This window comes from Oryctolagus cuniculus, chromosome X (genome assembly GCF_051225735.1).
Source record: "Oryctolagus cuniculus isolate XC-2025 breed Fujian yellow rabbit chromosome X, ASM5122573v1, whole genome shotgun sequence".
Taxonomy (NCBI): Eukaryota; Metazoa; Chordata; class Mammalia; order Lagomorpha; family Leporidae; genus Oryctolagus; species Oryctolagus cuniculus.
The window spans coordinates 114033815-114053739 of record NC_142888.1 but is presented as its reverse complement, the minus strand read 5'-3'; the positions used below and the strand labels follow the sequence as shown (position 1 = coordinate 114053739).

Below are 19925 nucleotides of genomic sequence, written 5' to 3'. Positions count from 1 at the left end.
TCAGTTCAAGCAAGCCCTGAGAGAAAGGATGCTGAAAGAACCACAGACACCGACAGTGTCAGGATTTGTTCACGCTATCAACTTCAAGAAAGAGTTGTTTTCTTGCCTCCACTTCTTGATCTCCATCCAGCCTCTTGCAATCTGTCTTCTGTTCACAATATTCCCCTGCACCCATTGCTATTATTGCAACAATAATTTTGGCTGAATAGTTGTTAGAGTTCATTTTTAGTGACCTCCCTGTTCTCTGTTGTCATCCTTCTTAATATTCCTGAATTCTCTATCACCATGTTCTCAAGGACTTCTGCCTTTCAGATTCCTTTTTCATGAGACCCCTGTTTTTATAGCCCTAAAACTTTGGTATCGCCTGTCCTCATTCTTCTTTTCTAAACCCTCTCCACTTCCCTCCCCTCCCTTTCTTCTGGTTCTACACATTTTCCATGGGTGATATCCATCTGTGTTCACAGTTTTCACTATCATCTTCATCGTGATAAATTCTAAATCTGAACTTCAGACTTGTAAGCACAGCTACCTCTGAATATCGCTACTCAGATATTCCATAGTTACTTCACAGCTGACAGATCCCAAACATAATTCACCTCTCTTAAGGTGTTCTCTGTCTCAGTGAATGGTCCCATAATCCATCTAATTAATTACTCAGAGACCTGGAAGTCACCCAAGAGTCCTCCCATTCTCTCATTCCAGATTGCTCTTCAGTCCCAGGGGCTTCTTCTTCCCCAAAGTTCCTTGATTGCCACCATTTTTCTCAATGCCCAGTGCCACCATCCTAGTGCAGGACCCCATCCATATCCTTTTTTTGTAGATTATTAAACTGTACCATCTGAATTTATCCTCTGTTTCCATTTCTCATGTACCCCACCCATCTTCCACAGTCAGAGGAATATTAATTCTTTTCAAAAAGATTTACTTATTTATTTTAAAGGCAGGGTAACACATACATACAAAGAAATCTTCAATTTGGTTAACTCCCCAAATAATCACAATAGCTGTGGCTGGGCCAGACTGAAGCCAGGAGCCAGGAACACCAAGTTGGGTCTCCCACGTGTGGCCAGGGGCCCAAGTACTTGGGCCATCCTCTGCTGCCCTTTCAGGAGCATTAGCAGGGAACTGGATCAAAAGCAGAGCTGCCACAACTGGAACTGGTACTGCATGCGGTTTTGTCATCACAAGCCACAGCCTAAACCACTGCAACACAACACAATGCCCCACCTTTTAAAAAAGATTTATTTTGAGGAGAGAGAGGAGAGAGACAGAGAGAGAGAGGGAGAGAGAGAGAGAGAGAATGACTTCCAAATCTTACAAATGACCACATTCTCTAACCTGCTTAGACTCCCTAACTGTCCCAGATCCAAGCAAGCACGTTGACATAGTGCTCTGGCAGGTTCAACATGAATAGAATCAGCTCCAGAATACTCGGCTTCTGCTTCAGTGCTTGAAGCCTTCTCTTTTTTCCATTCTTCTGTTTGGTCCTCTAGCTTGACGCAACAATAGGCTACTTTCCCAGCTTCCAAACAGAAGCTCCTATTCTCTAACAGAAGCCCTGTGTGTCAGGATCACTGATTCTTGTCTACCCCCAACAAGGAGAGAGGGTCATGGTGATGGGCTCCCATTTCAAGTCTTCTGCTGCCTTATATGCCCAGAAATGATTCTCAAACTTGGTTTCAAGAAATTTGTAGATCCATGGAGTTTGTGAAGGTGCCTGTAGTCAAAATCAAATATTGGCAATATATTCCTTATTTTACAGAAAGAATTGTTAATAGATTAAATTGCCTAGTTTTTCATTAATTATTACACAGAATTTGTTTCTGTCACCCCTTTTTTACTCATGGTTTTCTGCTAGCTAGCCACTGATCTGTAGCTAATAAGCATCAAGGGAAAAATTTTTAAAAACAATGGATCATAATTCAACAGCTTGTTTTTGGTGTGAATATGCTTGTGGTTGTGATTTTACATTGATAACATAGAACATAGTCATAGTTTCTACTAGGAAAAATATTTCCAGTGCATACGAAAGAGTGAAATTTATCGGTGTTTTGTTTGTTCCATCAAGGACTCTTTTTCCTGAATATGTCTGGAAAACTCACTTGAGGACAGAGTCTTGATTCTTTTTTTTTAAGATTTATTTATTTATTTGAAAGGCAGATTTACAGCAAGAGAGGGGCAGAGACGTTCCATCTGCTGGTTCACTCCCCAAATGGCCACAATGGCCAGGGCTTTGCCAGGCTGAAGCCAGGAGCCAGAGCTTCCTCCAGGTCTCCCACATTGGTGCAAGGGCCCAAGGACTTGGACCATCCTCTGCTGCTTTCCCGGTTGCATTAACAGGCAGCTGGCTCAGAAGTGGAGCAGCCAGGTCTCGAACCAGTTCCCATATGGAAGCCAACGTTGCAGGCGGTGGCTTAACCCACTATGCTGACCCCAGAGTCTTGATTCTTCAGATGGCAAATAACCTGACCCCTGCTCCTATTTCTCTCTTCATCTTCCACAACTCACTCATGTTCATCCATGAGCACCAAGCATATCAAGCCAATTTTATCCCCCTAAACATGTTGTGCTCTTCATGCTGTTCCCTGTGTATAAACTGATTCCCTTCTCTCTTAACCACTAATGTTGAAGTAAAATCTCTCTTCCCAGCCAATAAGGTTCCCTCTTATGTGCTTAGTCTGTTACAGCATTTGCCACATCGCAGTATATTTGACTGGTTTGATTTCTTTATCATCAGTTCCCAGACAAAAGCGACTTTTTAAAATAAATCTCAGAATCATTTGATCTAACACATTTTAAGGAATTAGTAAATATTTGTCAATTTTTAAAATTTTTTTTTAGAGAGTTAGAAAGGGAGATTGTGAAGGAGTCTAACCTGGAAGAATAGTACTGTCCAGGCTCTTTGGTGATACAAATAGACATGTTGGTTTTAAGATTTCTTCTAGTCCTTTCATTACCTTTCTTTCCTTTGGAGTCAGTTTTTTTCCCTTCTCTTTCATGTTGGCAGTTTTCCTGAAGTGTCTGGTGATTCTCAGTTGTTTGATCGCATTTATGAATGAAAAACTCTATTGGTTATTCTGGGTGGATTCCATGGATTTCCGCTTCAATTGTATTGATCTATTTCCCCCGCAAACCCTTCTCTGGAATAGGAGGACTGACTGTGGCTTCTGTTTAAGTGGGTAGTGCCTGCAAACAGGCAGGTTTCTATTTAGGTCATGTGGGTGGAGAGGCAGGAAGACCAGGGACCCTCCACAACTGATAAAGTTAAGAGGGCTTTTCTCTGGGGGTGGAACTCTTTAGAGGGTTTCACTCTTGACTGATGCTAGTTCTCCTTTTGTTTCTCCCTTCTATCTGTTGTGGAGGTACCAGTACCCTCCCTAGTGCTCTCCCCAGACAACTTTCACCTGAGTCCAAGACCAAATGCTACTGCTAACAAAAGGTCCACAGGGGAAGGAAGAATATGGGAAAAGCCTCCCACCCACCTGCCATCCATCCCAGATGTTTCCACTGCAGCCCTTTAACGCATTCCCATAATTATTGCCTCCCAGCTGAACTCTGCTCTTCACATTTGTTTTTGACTATGAGATTGCTGTTTTCTTGGGAAAACATACTTGTACTCTTGAATTGCAATGTTTTCTACTCTAATTTCTCTGTTAGTCCATTTAATTGCCTTTATTGCTTTCTGGTTTCCTTCAAAATTTGTTACATCGTTGTCACTTTAGCTTATTTCTCATGGTTGTATTGGCTTCTTTCTTTTGACATTTATTTTTGACTAAGTACTGTAATATGTTCACATGGTTAAAAATGCAATAGATACAAAAGAGTGCAATACAAAATCTTCTTCCCATCTCTTCCTCCTGGTCTTCTATTGTCAAAAATGTTATAAATTTTTATATATCTTCCAGAAATGCTTTTATGCACATTTAAGCAAATATATATTCTTTCATCATTTTTTACACACAGTAGTATATAATACATTCCCCTGCACCTTTATTTTTACATTAAAAGGATTTGTTATTTTTTTTAAGTTGGAGTGATAGAGAGTAAGGGAGAGAAGCATAGAGAAAGAGAGAGAGAGAGAGAGAGATCAAGAGAGAGAGATCTACCATCTGCTGATTCATTCACCAAATGCCAGCAACAGGCAGGGCTGAGCCAGACCAAAGCCAAGAACCAGGAACTCCACTGAAGTCTCCCACATGTGTGCTAGTGACCCATGTACTTGGACTATCATCTGTTGCCTCTCAGGCTCATTAGCACAAAGGTGGATCAGAAGTGTGGCACAGGGACTGGCGCTGTGGTGTGGTGGTGAAGCCACCGCCTGCAGCGCCAGCACCACATATGGGTGCCGGTTCAAGTCCCGGCTGCTCCTCTTCCAATCCAGCTCTCTGCTATGGCCTGGGAAAGCAGTAAAAGATGGCCCAAGTCCTTGGGCCCCTGCAACCACGTGGGAGACCTGGAAGAAGCTCCTGGCTTCGGATTGGCAAAGCTCCAGCCATTGTGGTCATTTGGGGAATGAACCAGCAGACAGAAGACTCTCTCTCTCTCTCTCGCTCTTGCTCTCGCTCTCGCTCTCACTCTCACTCTTTTTCTCCCTGCCTTTGCCTCTCTGTAACTCTGCCTTTCAAAAAATAAATCGATCTTTAAAAAACAAAGAAGTGTGGCATAACAGAGACTTGAACTGTCACTCTGATGTGGAATACAAGCATCCCAAGTGGCAGCTTAGCTCACTGGACCACAACGTCTGCCACTGCATCTTTGGGTTTCTTTTTTATTCATTTAACAATTTATCTTGGAGATTGTTCCATGTCAACAAAACACTCTATTCTTTTATGCACTTGCGTAGTACAGTAGTTCTTCTTGGTTTTAGTCGATGCCTGAAAATATGAAGTGGAAAAATCCAGAAATACACAATTTATAAGTTGTAAATAACTTTAATTATAGTATATTGTTAGAATTGTTCTCCCTTGTTATTATTACTTATTGTTAATCTCTTACTGTGAACAATTTATCAATTAAACTTTGCCAAAATCTTATGTATATAGGAAAAAACCAAAGTCATACACTCATATTGGTTTTGATCTTGCTATGATTTGAAAGTATCTCCCTAAAATTCATGTGTTGTAATCTTTTTTTTATAGGAGAAATAACTTTTTTTAAAACTTTTATTTAATGAATATAAATTTCCAAAGTACAGCTTATGGATTACAATGGCTTCCCCCCCATAACGTCCCTCCCACCCGCAACCCTCCCCTTTCCCACTCCCTCTCCCCTTCCATTCACATCAAGATTCATTTTCGTTTCTCTTAATATACAGGAGATCAGCTTAGTATACATTAAGTAAGGATTTCAACAGTTTGCTCCCACACAGAAACATAAAGTGAAAAATACTGTTTGAGTACTAGTTATAGCATTAAATCTCAATGTACAGCACACTAAGGACAAAGATCCTACATGAGGAGTAAGTGCACAGTGACTCCTGTTGTTGACTTAACAAATTGACACTCTTGTTTATGGCCTCAGTAATCACCCTAGGCTCTTGTCATGAGCTGCCAAGGCTATGGAAGCCCCCTGAGATCACTGACTCTGATCATATTTAGACAAGGCCATGGTCAAAGTGGAAGTTCTTTCCTCCCTTCAGAGAAAGGTACCTCCTTCTTTGATGGTACCCTTCTTTGATGACCCGTTCCTTCCCATGTGTTGTAATCTTAATTCTTCATGGCAGCCATGCTTGGAAATGGAGACTAATGGGAAATATTTCAGTCATGGGGGTGGAGATCTCATGAATGGGTGAATATCCTTCTCATATGAGTTTCCACTCTAACAGGAATGAATTAGCTATTAGAGAACAAATTGTTGTAAAGCAAGGTCATCCCTTGTGTTCTCTCTCTTTGACGTGTACCCACTTGCCCTTCCCCTGTTTGTCATGAATTGGAGCAGCATCTTAGGTGAGTCTGCCAGATCTGGGACATTCCAACCTTCAAAATCTTCAGCCAAATTAAACCTCTTTTCTTTATAAATTATCCAGTCTCAGGTATTGTGCTATATTAAGAGAAAACAGAGTGAGGTACTATCTACCATTTGAGGCATCCACTGGGTTCCTTCAAATGTATGATGTATTCCATCTTATGAATGATATATTATACCTTATTTAATCCATCCCCTATTGATGAATATTTAATTTTTTTCCAGTCTTGCGGTATTCTAAAATACTGCAACAATATCCAGTACTTATTCATTTAAAATTTTTTTTTCAGATATTTTCATAGGATCTGGAAGGCTGAAATCCACTTACATGTTAGCGTCAACCAATCAACATATAAACAGATCACACTTAAAGGCAGATGATTGCAGAATTACTGTTTACTCACCACACATCATATTTTCAAGTTTCTAATGCAAAGTTCAAGTGGCCTCAAGGACTTTGGCTGTCCCATGTGAGATTCTCCTCCAGGGTCTGCAGCAGGAAGTCAAAAATGAGGTGTTTTCTGGTACCTCCATCCAAGATGCTGCCTTTGTTACCTACACTGGTAAGAAGCAATTTCAAGAGACGCTTCTCTGAATCAGTTTATTTGTTTAAATCAACACTCACTAAGTGCTTACTGTGGATCAAGTGCTAAGCAGGACCCTTGGGATACAAAGGAAAAGATGATAATCCTTGCCTTTCGAGGAACTCCCACTACAGAGTAGCTGATCCAAACATGAGCAGACAGTCCCAAATAATGTGAAAAGTGTCACAAAAGAGATGAATTCAGAATGCTGTGGGAACACTAAAGAGGAATATCTGTCCAGCCAGAGGAGCTGAGATAGAAGAGACATCAGGAAAGGCTCCCTCACATCCAGACTTGTAGCATTCCACTGACAAATTCTAACATCGAATGTTCTTCTGCTGTCCTTTATTTTTCTAGTCTGGAATCTTCACCCTTGTGCAGATTGTTTTCCAGTTGGCTATATTTTCTCTGAAACTCCAAAGTTTCAAGAAGAGTAAGGTAGGAGGGGATTAAGTGGATAATCATTTCCAGCATAGACAAGTGTGGTGGGAACCAGGGTTGTTGGGGGTGTTGGCCTGGTTCCAGATATTCATTTAGATAGCGTGATCAGAATGCTCAAGCTGTTTTCCAATCAGCTGCTGACCTCCATGCAAATTCTCCAAGGTTAAATTTCTTAGCAAATTCTGTTTCTTCATTGAAGATGTTCTGACCTCACTTCCAAATTTGTAAGGAAAAATATTGTACTTATTTTTGTTCTTAGGCAAAATATACAGTTAAGAGTTGCTGCTACTTGGAAGAAGAACTGGGCTAAGGAGAGGCGAGTTTTACTTTTTGCTCTTTACTCTTATGCTCATTGTATTATTTTTGCAATGGACTTATTTTACTTTTATGAGAAACTATTTTGGACAAAGTTTTTATCCAAGTCAAACTTTACATACAAAAGTGCACAAGTCATAAGCTAAACATAAAGTATACATACTCATTGTAATTATTACTCAGTTGTAGACCTTTACTGATCTCTCAGAAAACTCCTCGTCTCCTTCCAATCATCTGCACTGCTCACAAAAGTAAGCACTATTCTCTCTACATCACCAAAAATTAGTTCCAACAGAGAGTTTTAGTTGCTCCTTATTCTACTAGCACTTTATGTCATCAATTTTCTTATCTTAGCCATTCCAATAGGTCTCTACTATGATCTCATTGTGGTTTTGATTTGCATTTCTGTTAATTATGTTAAATATTTTTGTATATGTTCATTTGCTATCCATATGCTCTCCTTGTTGTTAACATCCCTATCATTATAGAACATAATAATTTTTTCAATGCTAGAAAATAACTGTGCCATTAACATGATCAGGCAATATTCCTTGAATGTAACAATACTTCTGAAAGGCAGATTGAGGTGGTGGGAGTAGCCAAAATTTGGTAGCAGACATTCCAAACTATTGTACTTCCTTGTGGGAAATTAGGCTATTTATCCCCTTTGTGCCTCATTTGGTTTGTGAGTAAAGCAGAATAACAATTTGTGCTTCACAGGGTTGTCCTGAGTATTAGTTGAGAAGATGATGTGAAGCTCCTGGCTCTGTGCCCGACACAGTAAATGTTCATCAGTGTCCTCTCTGACCTTCTGGGAAAGTCTGGCAAGAGGACAGAAGAGAGAAGGTTGCTCTTGAGGCAGTCAGTGGCTCAAGCACCTGCAGGACAATGTGACTTCTATTTCTCTGGTTATAAGGAAAAATCTCTAGAGTTGAGTCCCAGAGGCAGGATTCTGCCTGATTCTGTCACCTTACCCTCTGCTGTCCTCTTCCCCCAAATACAGAAGGGGGATCCTGCTTAAAAGGGAATTCTAGGAGAAATTTCTAGTCATAACTGGGATGTTGGATGCTGTCAAACCCCGTGTACAACTTTAACACCTCTACTGTGTATTTAGCAGGACACAAGTTGCCAGTGACATCTTTCTATAGGACTCCAAAATGTTCTTGCATTGATGTGTGCTGTGGTAAGACAGTCGGAGTGGCTTTGTGTCTAACATCAAATGGTCAAAATCCTCTCAGCAAATATCTGCCCAGCACTTAGTGAGCGCTAGGCTCTCTGATAGGTCAGGGAATCCAAAATGAGAAAGAAAGGACTGCTAGTTAAGGAGATAGAAAAGCATGAGGTCACAGTGCACTGGGTAAACACCACAATACAGAAGTGCAGAGGGCACTCAGCATAGAGCAGGAGTAATGGTAAAGAGGTGAGAGGGTCAGAGGAGGCTTCCTGGAAGAGGTAACTTTAGAGTTGTGAGGGCATTCTCTGGGCAAAAGAAGAATGCTTTCCAGGACATGCAAAAACACATGGAAGAGCTCAGAGCCTGGAGACTAGGGTCTTTTTCTTTTCTTGAGGCTACATGCTTGGGACCAAAGCCTGGCTCTGGGTTCTGCACAGAACCCCAACTACTCCCAATAGGCCTTTAAGGTAGAACACAGATTATCAGGCCTTTATAGTAAGAAAAAAATTCCCTCTGTTCCAGGGTGATGGAGCTCAGGGATCAGGTGCTCTCTGCAGGTGGGTACATTACCACACCAATTTTCTTTTAAAAATCAGCCTGATGGGATTGACAAGTTAACACTTTCCTATGTGGTTCCAGCTCATTTTTAACCTCCCTTGTTACAGTCCCAGCCTGCCTCCTGCAACTTCCCAAGAGATACTGAACTCTGGCTACACTCTAGCTCCATGCCCAGAAACACAACTTTTCCCTGGGTGCCCCTAATTAATCCCTACCCCAACCCTTCTTCTTAACTGACTCATTAAGGGGATCCATCTCTCTCTGTATCTCTCTGCTGCTCTCATCAGTTTTCCCTGTGGTCCATTCCTGATCATCCTTGAGAGCTTTTTCTGAAATGAACCCTCTACTCCCAAGCTATCTCCAAAGCATGGGGCCCTAACTCAAGAAACTTCTAGATCTCCCACAGTATCTCCTGGAGCTAGCTCCATTGCTTCACAAATAGGGCAACTGAGGCTCAGAGGAAGGGAATGACTTACCATGGTCATGCAGCAAGTTAGTGGAAGAGCTGAGACTGGTCTAGGCTTTGTGACTTCCAGCCCAATGCACTTTTCCAGCAATCAGGCTTTCTCTTGAAAGGCTTGGGTCTTCTAGCAACCATCAGCTCCCACCCACTGACTGCATGGTACACCCATTTCTGTACTTCCTTCCTGAGTCACTTCATTAAAACCAAAGCTGGCCCGTCCAGGCTTCTGACTCAGCAGCCCCACAAAGATTGCCCAGCCATGTCTACATATGATTGAAGAAATGCCAGGGGCAGGAAGCATTTTTTCTTGTTGGTTGTGTGGGGAGTGCTAAAGGAGGCGGAGAGATTCAATTTAACACTAAACTGTGAATGGAAGTTGATCTTTCAGAACAACTGTACCACAGGGATGATAGAGGGTGGGGGTGGGAAAGGGAGGGGCTGTAGCCAAAGATTTTAGTTTGTCAGTTAAATATTTTATGGCATAGAAGAAGAGTCAGTGCTTAGAAGGACCCCTTATGCAACTGTTGTGAAATTAGGCTGTTTGCATATTTCTACTTTTGTAAAGATCAGTGGAGAGTGTTCCTAAAGTGCCCATGAGTGATAGTTGGAAATCATTTTTCCCCTCAATTATCTGTCCCCATGTTAACTTCTGCTAACAGGTTGATAGTTGGGAAGTGATTACCATGACCTCTGGAAGCTAGGGTGGCACAAGTGTTCCCCTGTGAATAAATGGAGTGAGAACGCTTCTCCTTGATAGTGTCCCACGGTGAACTGTGCCATCTTGCTGGGTGTGAACCTGCAACAGTTTTCACTGGAGCATATCCACATCTAACCCTGTAGCCCCTGATTTTGACATCAGGATGTTTTCTGACTGAAAGGATCAGGAAGTCTTGGTGCCCCTTATTGCTATAAGTCTGCTGTTGCCTGGACCTCTCCCCTGCCATGGGGCATCAACCATTTCAGAAACATGTTCAAATAAGCAGTGAGATTGACACTTGGGTGGACTCGAATAGTGCTTCTTACCCCCACATTCATGTCCACATGGAACCTGTTAATATGACCCTTTATCAAGGCAATCAGTTAAATTAAGAAGTCATAGCAGTTTAAGATAGGCCCTAATTTAATCAACACTGTCCTTACAAGAAGAGGGAACTTTGGACACAGATACACACCAAGGGTTGTTGCCACAAGCCAGAGACATCAAGGATTGCTGGCAACTACCAGAAGCTCGGAGGAAGCAAGGCAACTTCTTCCCCCAAATGCTTTAGAGAGAGTGTGGCCCTGCTGACACCTTAACTTCAGACTTCTAATCGGCAGTGCTGTAAGAGCATATATTTGTGTGTGTGTGTTTTGACAGAGTGGACAGTGAGAGAGACAGAGAGAGAAAGGTCTTCCTTTTCTGTTGGTTCACCTCCCCAGTGGCCGCTTTGAGTGCACTGATCCGAAGCCAGGAACCAGGTGCTTCCACTGGTCTCCCATGTGCTCAAGCACTTGGGCCATCCTCCACTGCACTCCCAGGCCACAGCAGAGAGCTGGCCTGGAAGAGGAGCAACTGAGACAGAAACCGGCGCTCCGATCCGGACTAGAACCCAGTGTGCCGGTGCCACAGGCAGAAGATTAGCTTATTGAGCCGGCCTTATTTGTGTTGTTTTAAGCCTCCCTGGTTTGTGGTCATTTGTTGAAGCAAGCCTCAGAAATGATGATACTTCTATAAAAGAAATTGACCTCATTCTCTGAAATGTTGTTGTGATCATAACATGTAAGGAAGATGCTCATTAGGAGGATTCACTGTTTAGCAGAAGGACTGTGTGGCTCCTTTGATTACACTCAACACTGGTCTATATGTGCACAAAGAAACAAGTCTGGAAGATACCACAGATTTGTCTTTCTTTAGATGTTCTGTGATACTTTTGTTCTTTTACTTTAACTCGTCTGTATTCTTAAAATTTCCAACAAGGAATATGTATTGCTAGTATAAGATTCTATATCTATATCCAAACACCATCTATGCATATTTCTCCATCTGAGTCTCTTTAATTATTTGCAGAACCCTGCCCAGGATATCTTCATTTTTTATAGGCCCAAGGCTAGGAAAGCACTACTTGTTTAAATTGTGGCAGGGTTGAGCAATAAAACCATATTGCTATGGTTTGTATATAGTTTTAAATGTCTCCTAAAGATTAAAATGTGGGAAGCTTGGGCTCAGTGTGGCAATGTTAAAAAGTGATGGGACCCTATGGCCTGGAAAAGCAGTGGAAGAAGGCTCCAAGTGCTTGGGCTCCTGCAAAAACCTGGGAGACCCAGAAGAAATTCCTGGCTCTTGGCCAGCTCCAACCATTGCAATCATTTGGGGAGTGAAACAGTGGATGGAAGACTTTTCTCTTTGTCCCTCCCTCTCTCTCTAACTCCATTTCTCATATAAATAAAAATCTTTCTTTAAAAAAGTGATAGGACCTTTAAGAGGTAGGAAAAAGAGGTTGTTAGGTCATTGAGGTCATGTCCTTGGAAGGGATTTACAAATCCTCTTGGGATCCTAGTTGTCTCTGGCTTCCTATACCATCATGTGATCTTTCCTTCTTCCATGTACTATGGCACATACCATGATGGGATGCAGCCAGAGGGGCCATCACCAGAGAGAGGGCCTGTAAAACTGGGAGCTACATAAACCCATTTTCTTTATAAAGTACCTAACCTCAAGTATTTCAGTACAGTAAAGGAGAAATGGACTGATACACATATATTGTTATGGTATTTGATACTTTTCAAAGAGCATGCCTCCATAACCAATAACCCATTTAACTTGATACCCTTCTAAAAGATAAGGATCCTGAGGCTCAGAGAGCTATTGAGCACCCCTTCCAAGGTCTCATAGCTAATGAGTCATGGTCTTCATGGCTGGTGCAGCAGCAGTTTGTAAAATGTAAGATCCATAAGGGCAGGCCTTTTTGGCTGTCCTGTTCATGGGTGTATTTACAGTATTTAGACTGGCCTTGGCATGTTGTAGGTGATGAGTAAATTGTAATTTTTTAAAAAGATTTTAAATTTTTCTTATTTGAAAGGCAGAGTTACAGAGAGAGGGGGAGAGACAGAGGAGAGAGAGAGAGAGAGAGAGAGAGAGAATCTTCCATCCTCTGATTCATTTCCTAAATGGCTGTAAGAACCAGGGCAGGGCCAGGCCAAAGCCAGGAGCCAGGAGCTTCAGCTGGGTCTCCCAAGTGGCTGTCAGGGATCCAAGCACTTGGGTCATCTTCTGCTGTCTTCCAAGGTGCATTAGCTGGGAACTACATAAATGCGAACTGCTACCCATATACAATGCCAGAATTGCCGGAGGTGGATTCAACCTGCTGCCACAACACTGGCCCCAGTAAATTGTCATTGAATGAATGTATAATAGCCACGTGACAAAAACAGGCTTCCCCTGAGAAATATTTTCTGTCACTGGGAACATTTTTGTGTAAGCCAGGCTGTTGTCCTCTGCAGAAGGCAAGCAGGGCTGCTGAGGCATCTGATTGTCCTTCCAGTCTCTCAGCTTCCACATTCTGGTTCCCACTCCCAGGGAAAAGACAACTAATTCCTACAGCTTGCCTCTTATATCACGTTCAAGGAGGCTTCTATGTTGTGTGGTTCAAGGTATGTCTGGAAAGGGCAACTTGTCCAAAAATAGTGCCATCCAGCAAAAAGCCTCAAGGATGAAGAGACACCAGGCTCTAAGGATACTGGTTCTGGGACAGGAAACAAGACACATGAAGAAATAACCCCAGAGATGGAGAGAAAGTGTCAGAAAGTAAGTGAAACACTTTAGGAAAAGAACCAGGAAAGTGCAGAAGCTGTCCAAAAAACATACCAGGAAGGAAGATCTTGGTGAAACAAATGGAACCAAGGAAGGTGATTTGGGGCAGGTAGAAGAGTCCCACTCTCCTAAGTAGAAATCCTCACTTCTGCCACACAGAGGGCACTTTCTTACCAGGCTTCCTAGAGGGCAGGTCTCTTTCCCAGTTTGTCTTTTTAATTGCAAATCCTTCTGGAAAATCTGCTTAGGGAGTAAATGTCCAGGAAGCATTAAAACTGGCCCCTCTCTGCCATTGTCCATGTTGACAATATCTGGGTTGGGGGAAGCTGGGGAATTTGAGAAGGGGAGACACCCTAAGGGATCTCTGAGGACTGAAGTCAGGGAACAGAGCTCTGGCCTTTTCCACACACCCCAGGCCAGGAAGAGGAAGCGTAAGGAGAAGAGCGAGCTAACAAATTGTTGGTAAGGAAGTTGCCTTAAGAAGGCAAGATTAGGGGCTGGCTCCATGGCATAGTAGGTTAATACTCTGCCTGCGGCGCCAGCATCCCATATGGGCGCCAGTTCTAGTGCTGGCTGCCCCTCTTCCCATCCAGCTCTCTGCTATGGCCTGGGAAAGCAGTAGAAGATGGCCCAAGTTCTTGGGCCCCTGCACCCACATGGGAGACCCAGAAGAAGCTCCTGGGTCCTGGCTTCGGATCAGCGCAGCTCTGGCCTTTGCATCCATCTGGGGAGTGAACCAACAGAAGGAAGACCTTTCTCTCTGTCTCTCCCTCTCACTGTCTATAACTCTAGCTCTCAAATAAATAAATAAAATCTTTAAAAAAAAAACAAGGCAAGATCAGATCACAGTCTTTGTTAGAGACCATTTCTAGATGATTCCCCAGTCTATGCACCCCAGGGGTGCAGTTTTGAGAGCAAAGGATTCCAGGAGAGCATGCATTTCCTCTGGCAAAGGAAATCTCCCCAGGATCTTTGAGTGAATATAGGCAGGCAATCACAAGGGTGTTTTTCTTTTTTCACAGCACTGCGTATCTCTGTCCCCAACCTTCTAGGGTTCACAGCAGTGGTAATGAGTAGGTAGAAAATGCCTATCCATGATTTCACTCCTGTGGCTGAACTTGAAAAGTAATGCACTGTGTCAATTACCAATGTCTATTTTCATGTTTGTTAACAAAAGCCTATCTCAAAATCCACTCTGATGTGCTAGCAAAATATTCGTCTGCAGCTTAGGACACATGAAAATTTTATTCTGTGGAGTGGGATTTGGGAGTATGCTTCACAGAGTTGGTGAGGGGTGAAGATTACTGCATTTTCAGAGTTAGCTCCTCTGAAACCGGAAATGCGAACAGAGCTGACATAGTGCTAATACTTTCTCTTACTCCTGTAAGAAAAAGGAAAGACTGTGCTCGACTTGTCAGTGATGTGTGAAAACCACAGTAGAGGTTTCATGAAGAAGTGCAATTGTGGCTTTTGCACAAATTATTCCTAAACCGGCACTGGGGACGGCATATGACACTTTTCAAAGTAGCTTCAGGATTGGTATTTCACTGAAATGAAGATCTTTGAACAAGACCGGAAACCAAAAAAAAAAAAAAAATCTACGTTTCATGACCTCTGCAGGAAAGTAATAGTTGCATTGTGGAACATTCTAGAATGGCAGGCTCAAACCATGGCCCGGAAGAACTGTAGGCATTTTTGGGTGGGAGGGGGCAAAACAGGGAAAGTCTAATCCCTAATAAATGTTTCTGGTATCTGATAGTTTTCCACTCTGTCTCCCCACCCTCTAACCTAGTTATGTGGCTCTTGCCCAGCCATCTCTTCTAGAAGAAAGGATCTGATTAAATAGCCAGGAATAAGGAAGTGGAGGAAACAGAGAAGAAAACATCACGTCATTCACAGGAAGCATTTTTAAGTCAAAAGACTATCAGGTACCCATTTGTAACTGGGAGCATAGCTAAGAATACCACATACCTACATGTGGCCCTGGAAAAGTCAACACTATTTTAAAACTAATCCAGATTGGGGTAAGAAAAAAAAAAAGAAAGATTTACCAGGTAAGCATATGGATGTCACTAATGAATCAGTAAGTGAGTGGGAAATAGCAACAAAACAGCCTATGGAGTAGAATGAATAAATGTGTTCTGTTGCTCTCTGGGTTCCTTGTCCTGGGTTAAGCTCCTATGATGTGAACTGGAATGTTTTAAACTAATCAACCCTCCTATACCACATCTGCCTCAGACAGGTCCATGAATAAATTCTTACATTTTCAAGCAATAGGTAATTTTGATACCTTTTAAAATGTTCAAAAGCAAAAAAAACTCAATTATTAAACCCAAATCAGCATAACATTCATATAAAATCTAACAAAGAGAATAGAAAATGTAACTGTCTATCAGTCTCACACATAAACATTTATTCAAAATACAGCAAATAGGGCCAGCCTTGTGGCTCTGCGAGGTAAGCTGCTGAATGTGACACGAGTATCCCTTCTTAGAGTGACAGCTCCAGGCTCTGCTTCTCCCCTTCTGACTCAGCTCCCTACTAATGTGCCTGGGAAAGTAGCAGAAAATGGCCCATACTTGGGTCCCTGCCACCCACGTAGGAGACCCAGATGGAATCCTTGGCTCCTGGCTTCCATCAGGCCCAGCTTGGGCTGTTGCATCTATTTGGGGAATAAATCAGAAGACAAAAGAGATCTCTTTGTTTCTCCCTCTCTCTTGTCACTGTGCCTTTCAAATAATTATATATATATATATATATATATATATATATATATATAAATGTCAAGCAAAACATTAGTAAATGGAATCTGGCAGTATGTGAATTGACACCTTCACCAAGAGGGAATGATTCTTAGCAGTACTGAAAAGATGGATTAATATTAGAAAATCTATTCATCTAATTCACTTAATAGAAAAATGACAAACATTATTGTATTAAATGGGAAAAAAGCAAAAAGCTTAACATCAATTCCTCATGCTATTTTTGAAGAATAATAATGTCCTTCATTCCTGAGATGAATAAATATTTTAGTCCCACTGTCTCTATAACTTTGGGCATGTCACTTATTCTTTGTGAGTCAATTCCCTCATATTTTAAATAGGAATAACATTACCATTCGAGGATTAAATAAGATGGGACTATAAAAAGTTCATGGAGAATTTGCAGTATCTTTTAATTTTATTTTCCACAAACTTTTTGAGATCCCTTCATATATATGCAGTGCTATCACACATGCCCGATTTCCCCCAACCTCTTCCTGCTTTACTCCTTACATGTGTGACACCCATTAACACTGTATGGAGCACACTAAGCAAATGTTATACTATCTTTTTTTTTAATCTTCCTGTATTTTTTTTCATATGTACTCATGGAGGTGGAATATTTTTATTACTGCCCTGGCTTTGGCTTATGCATGCATTGTCTTGTACACAAAGCAACATTCTTCCTAACCATATGGGTATCCACTCTCCCTCCATGCTAACTCCTAGATCCCCTTAAAGGTTGTACGGAGTGGCTTCATTGGTTGTAATGCCTCAATGGCTCCCATCCCTGTCTGCCCCATGGAATTAAGGAAGAGCTTCCCCAAGTGATGTTACTGGGCAACTAGAATTGCAAATTGATGCTACAGTTATTTCACTCCAAGTTGCAAATACTTTTACTAGTTCTACACTAATTGATTTAAATGCCATTTGATTCTGAAATTAATAAAAATTAATCAGATGACTATATAACGCCCTAAAAGACCATTCAGTAAAGTAAATGTGCTCCCAGAAAAAAAGATAACTTAAAAGAGAGAGCAGGGAGCAAGTAACCAGCTCTTGGTAGAATATCACAAGTTAAAGAAAAAAAGAGAAGCAAGGAGGGGTCAAAGGAACAGAGAATCAGGGTAGGGAAGTGCTATTGAGTAAAAAATGATGCAGGGACAAAGCACAACTTTGTCATGTCTGCTGAAGTACTCACTCCCAAAGAAGGCTTTTTTTTTTTTTTCTGGGAAAGTAGGTGTGGACTGACCCTCAGAACAAAATCCATTCTGCCTGGCTTCAAATTCCAACTCCACCACTCCTGAAGAACACAGCATTTGGCATGTCGTTAAACTTACTCCGGGGGCTAGCATTGTGGCAGAGAGGGTTAAGCAGCTGCCTGCAGTTCTGGCATCCCTTATCAGCACTGGTTTGAGTCCCCACTGTTCCACTTCTGATCCAGCTCCCTGTTGATGCACCTGGGAAGGCAGCAGAACATGGCCCAAGTGTTTGGGCCTGTGCCACCCAAGTGGGACCCAATGAAGTTCCTGGCCCCTGGCTCCTGGTTTCAGCCTGGCCCAGTCCTGGCTATTGTAGCCATTTGGGTATGAATCAGCAGATGCAAGATCTCTCTCTTCCTGTCTCTCCCTATCTCTTTGTAACTCTGCCTTTCAAGTAATTAAAATAAATATTTTAAAAAATAAACTCACTGCACTTCCATTCCATCACCTACAAAATAGGAAGAATAGTTTCTGCTTCTTGGGTCCTAAACAAGGCACCAAGAGTAGCCCCCAGAAAACAGTAGATACCATGTTAAGTGCTAGCTGTTGTTATTTCAAATATTCCGGTTGTAGACACTCACAGTGCCATGCATTCCCCTTCTGCAGCATCTGTTCCAGTTGTCTTTATGCCAGACCTACCCAGGATAACCTCCCTTTGAATAAGTCAAAGTCTATTTGGGACTTTAATTACATCTGCAAAATCCCTTCCTCTTTGCCACATAATGTATCCTAATCGCAAGTGTCTGCTCACAGGCAGGGGAGGGCATTATACAAAGCATATATTCCAGGGAATAGGACTCTTGGGGTCTATCATGGAATTCTGCCTATCACAGTGATTGATTAATCTTGATTTCCCCCACAAAATTATAAACTCCACAATGCCCTTGTCTGTTATGTAAAATGAATGAACAAGTAAATGAATAAAAATAAAAGAACTAAGGAAAAAATAGTTGTGGATATGTCTGCCTCCATTCCTCAAAAGCTTACCACTATTCAAAAAGCTGCAGGAGCCCTTGCAACTTCGTAGAAAGCTGTGGGAAGCTGTGAAGCTTAGACTTCGTGAGCATCAAGCCTGAAGCCTTCTTTGGGGCTCGTCATGTTACCAGAGACAATGGGGGCGCTAACTAGGATGTCTGCTGGCTTAGACACTTCCCACACCATAGGGTCCCTACACACTCAGCTCTAGCTCCTTGCTGGCACCCAGAACCTAACACCTGGCACTCCAAACACAGAAGCACCATCTGATCTCAACTGTTTATGAAGAGATCAAGGGCATCCTGAGTGAGGAAAGGAGGGGGAAGAAATGGTATCTAAGGCCAAACCTAAAAACTTCAGAGAACAAATTCAATACCTCAAAAGCACCCAGGTTTTCAGTTGGTTTTGCTTTGCTTGAGGTGTATTAAAATATTGCAGTTGCTGTATGGTCTGAACTCTCTTGTTTTGCCACTCACAAACCCCATTCCACTCCCAGAGACAGAGATCCTTTTCAGGGCCAAGACCTGAATGGGTCCACGCAGTAACTTTTGCAACATTTTTATTGAGATATAATTCTCATACCATATGATTCACCCATGTAAACTGCCCAGTTCAATGAGTTTTAGTATATTCACAGAGTTGTGCAACCATCATTGCCTGCTCATTCTATCTCACTCCAGAACATCTTCATCACACCCAAAAGAAACTCTGTCCTCTTTAGAAGTCTTGTTCCATCTCCCATGCTCCCCACTCAGTTTTGACTAAGGCAGGCTCCCTGGCCCGAAGCTCTCACAGTCACATCACTGGATTCGGCAGATAGGGGGTGTCAGAACACAAAGGTTCCAGTCCTGGTTGTGTGATTGTATGAGCTTCTCTTCCTGGAGCTCAGTTTTCTGAGATTTAACATGAAGGGATTGGACCCTTAAATGGGGTTGAACCATAAAAATGGACTTTGCTGTTCTAATACTCCACCCACAAACTACTGCTGTAGGGAAGGCCTTCATTTAGTTCAACAATGTAACATTGTTATTGCCTCCATTATGCCTCCACTTTTGTTCATCTTACCTGTAATTCCTTCCTTCATCTGAGACCCACCCCAGCTCTTCCTCCTCCAGGTTGGGCTTGTGGCTCCCTCTTTGATCTAAACTCCCAGGGTAGCTAAACCATCCACCATAGGTCTCGGCCCTGGATTATATGCGCTTTGCAGATGGCTAGGAACAGCATCCCACAATGCCATCATCTTTCTCCATCTTGTGTTGCCTTTTTTGGCATTTATTTCCTGGTGGATAGCGGACAAGATATTATAGTACTTGAGAATTTGGGGTGGGGATAAGAAAGAACCAGGATGAGGGTAACATGCTTTGGGTACTTATTGTTTGCTCAGCGCATGCTGAGGATTTGACATGCTGTAGCTCACTAGAGGCTGCCAGCACCAACTTGTGAGATTGAATTAAAGTTGGAAAGGGTCAGATTATCTGGCCAAGCTAACGAGCAACACAAAGAATATAAAAATCCCACTCTGTCCATGACTGTGCTTGTGCCTTTAACTTCCATTCTATGATGCTTCTTACTACAGTAGGAAATGCTGGAAGGGATTTAGTCAGCTAAAGTTCAAATTCTTCCTGTAACCAATGGGA

At 42.2% G+C, this 19925-nt stretch overlaps 1 long non-coding RNA gene across 3 annotated transcripts; it reads right to left on the bottom strand.

The window, feature by feature from the left end:
* Positions 1-905: 905 nt before the first annotated feature.
* On the bottom strand, positions 906-9778 carry LOC138847635 (uncharacterized). 3 transcript variants are annotated; one of them, XR_016227608.1, is made up of 3 exons: positions 9513-9655; positions 6369-6524; positions 906-1717 (listed from the first exon to the last, which is right to left on the bottom strand). It is a non-coding gene; the product is annotated as an uncharacterized LOC138847635 (long non-coding RNA). The 3 variants fall into 3 exon arrangements; XR_016227607.1 differs by lacking the exon at positions 906-1717 and adding an exon at positions 4753-4874 and having other exon boundaries at positions 9513-9778; XR_011385559.2 differs by lacking the exon at positions 906-1717 and adding an exon at positions 4753-4874 and having other exon boundaries at positions 6369-6454; positions 9513-9672.
* Between the last annotated feature and the right edge of the window lie 10147 nt (positions 9779-19925).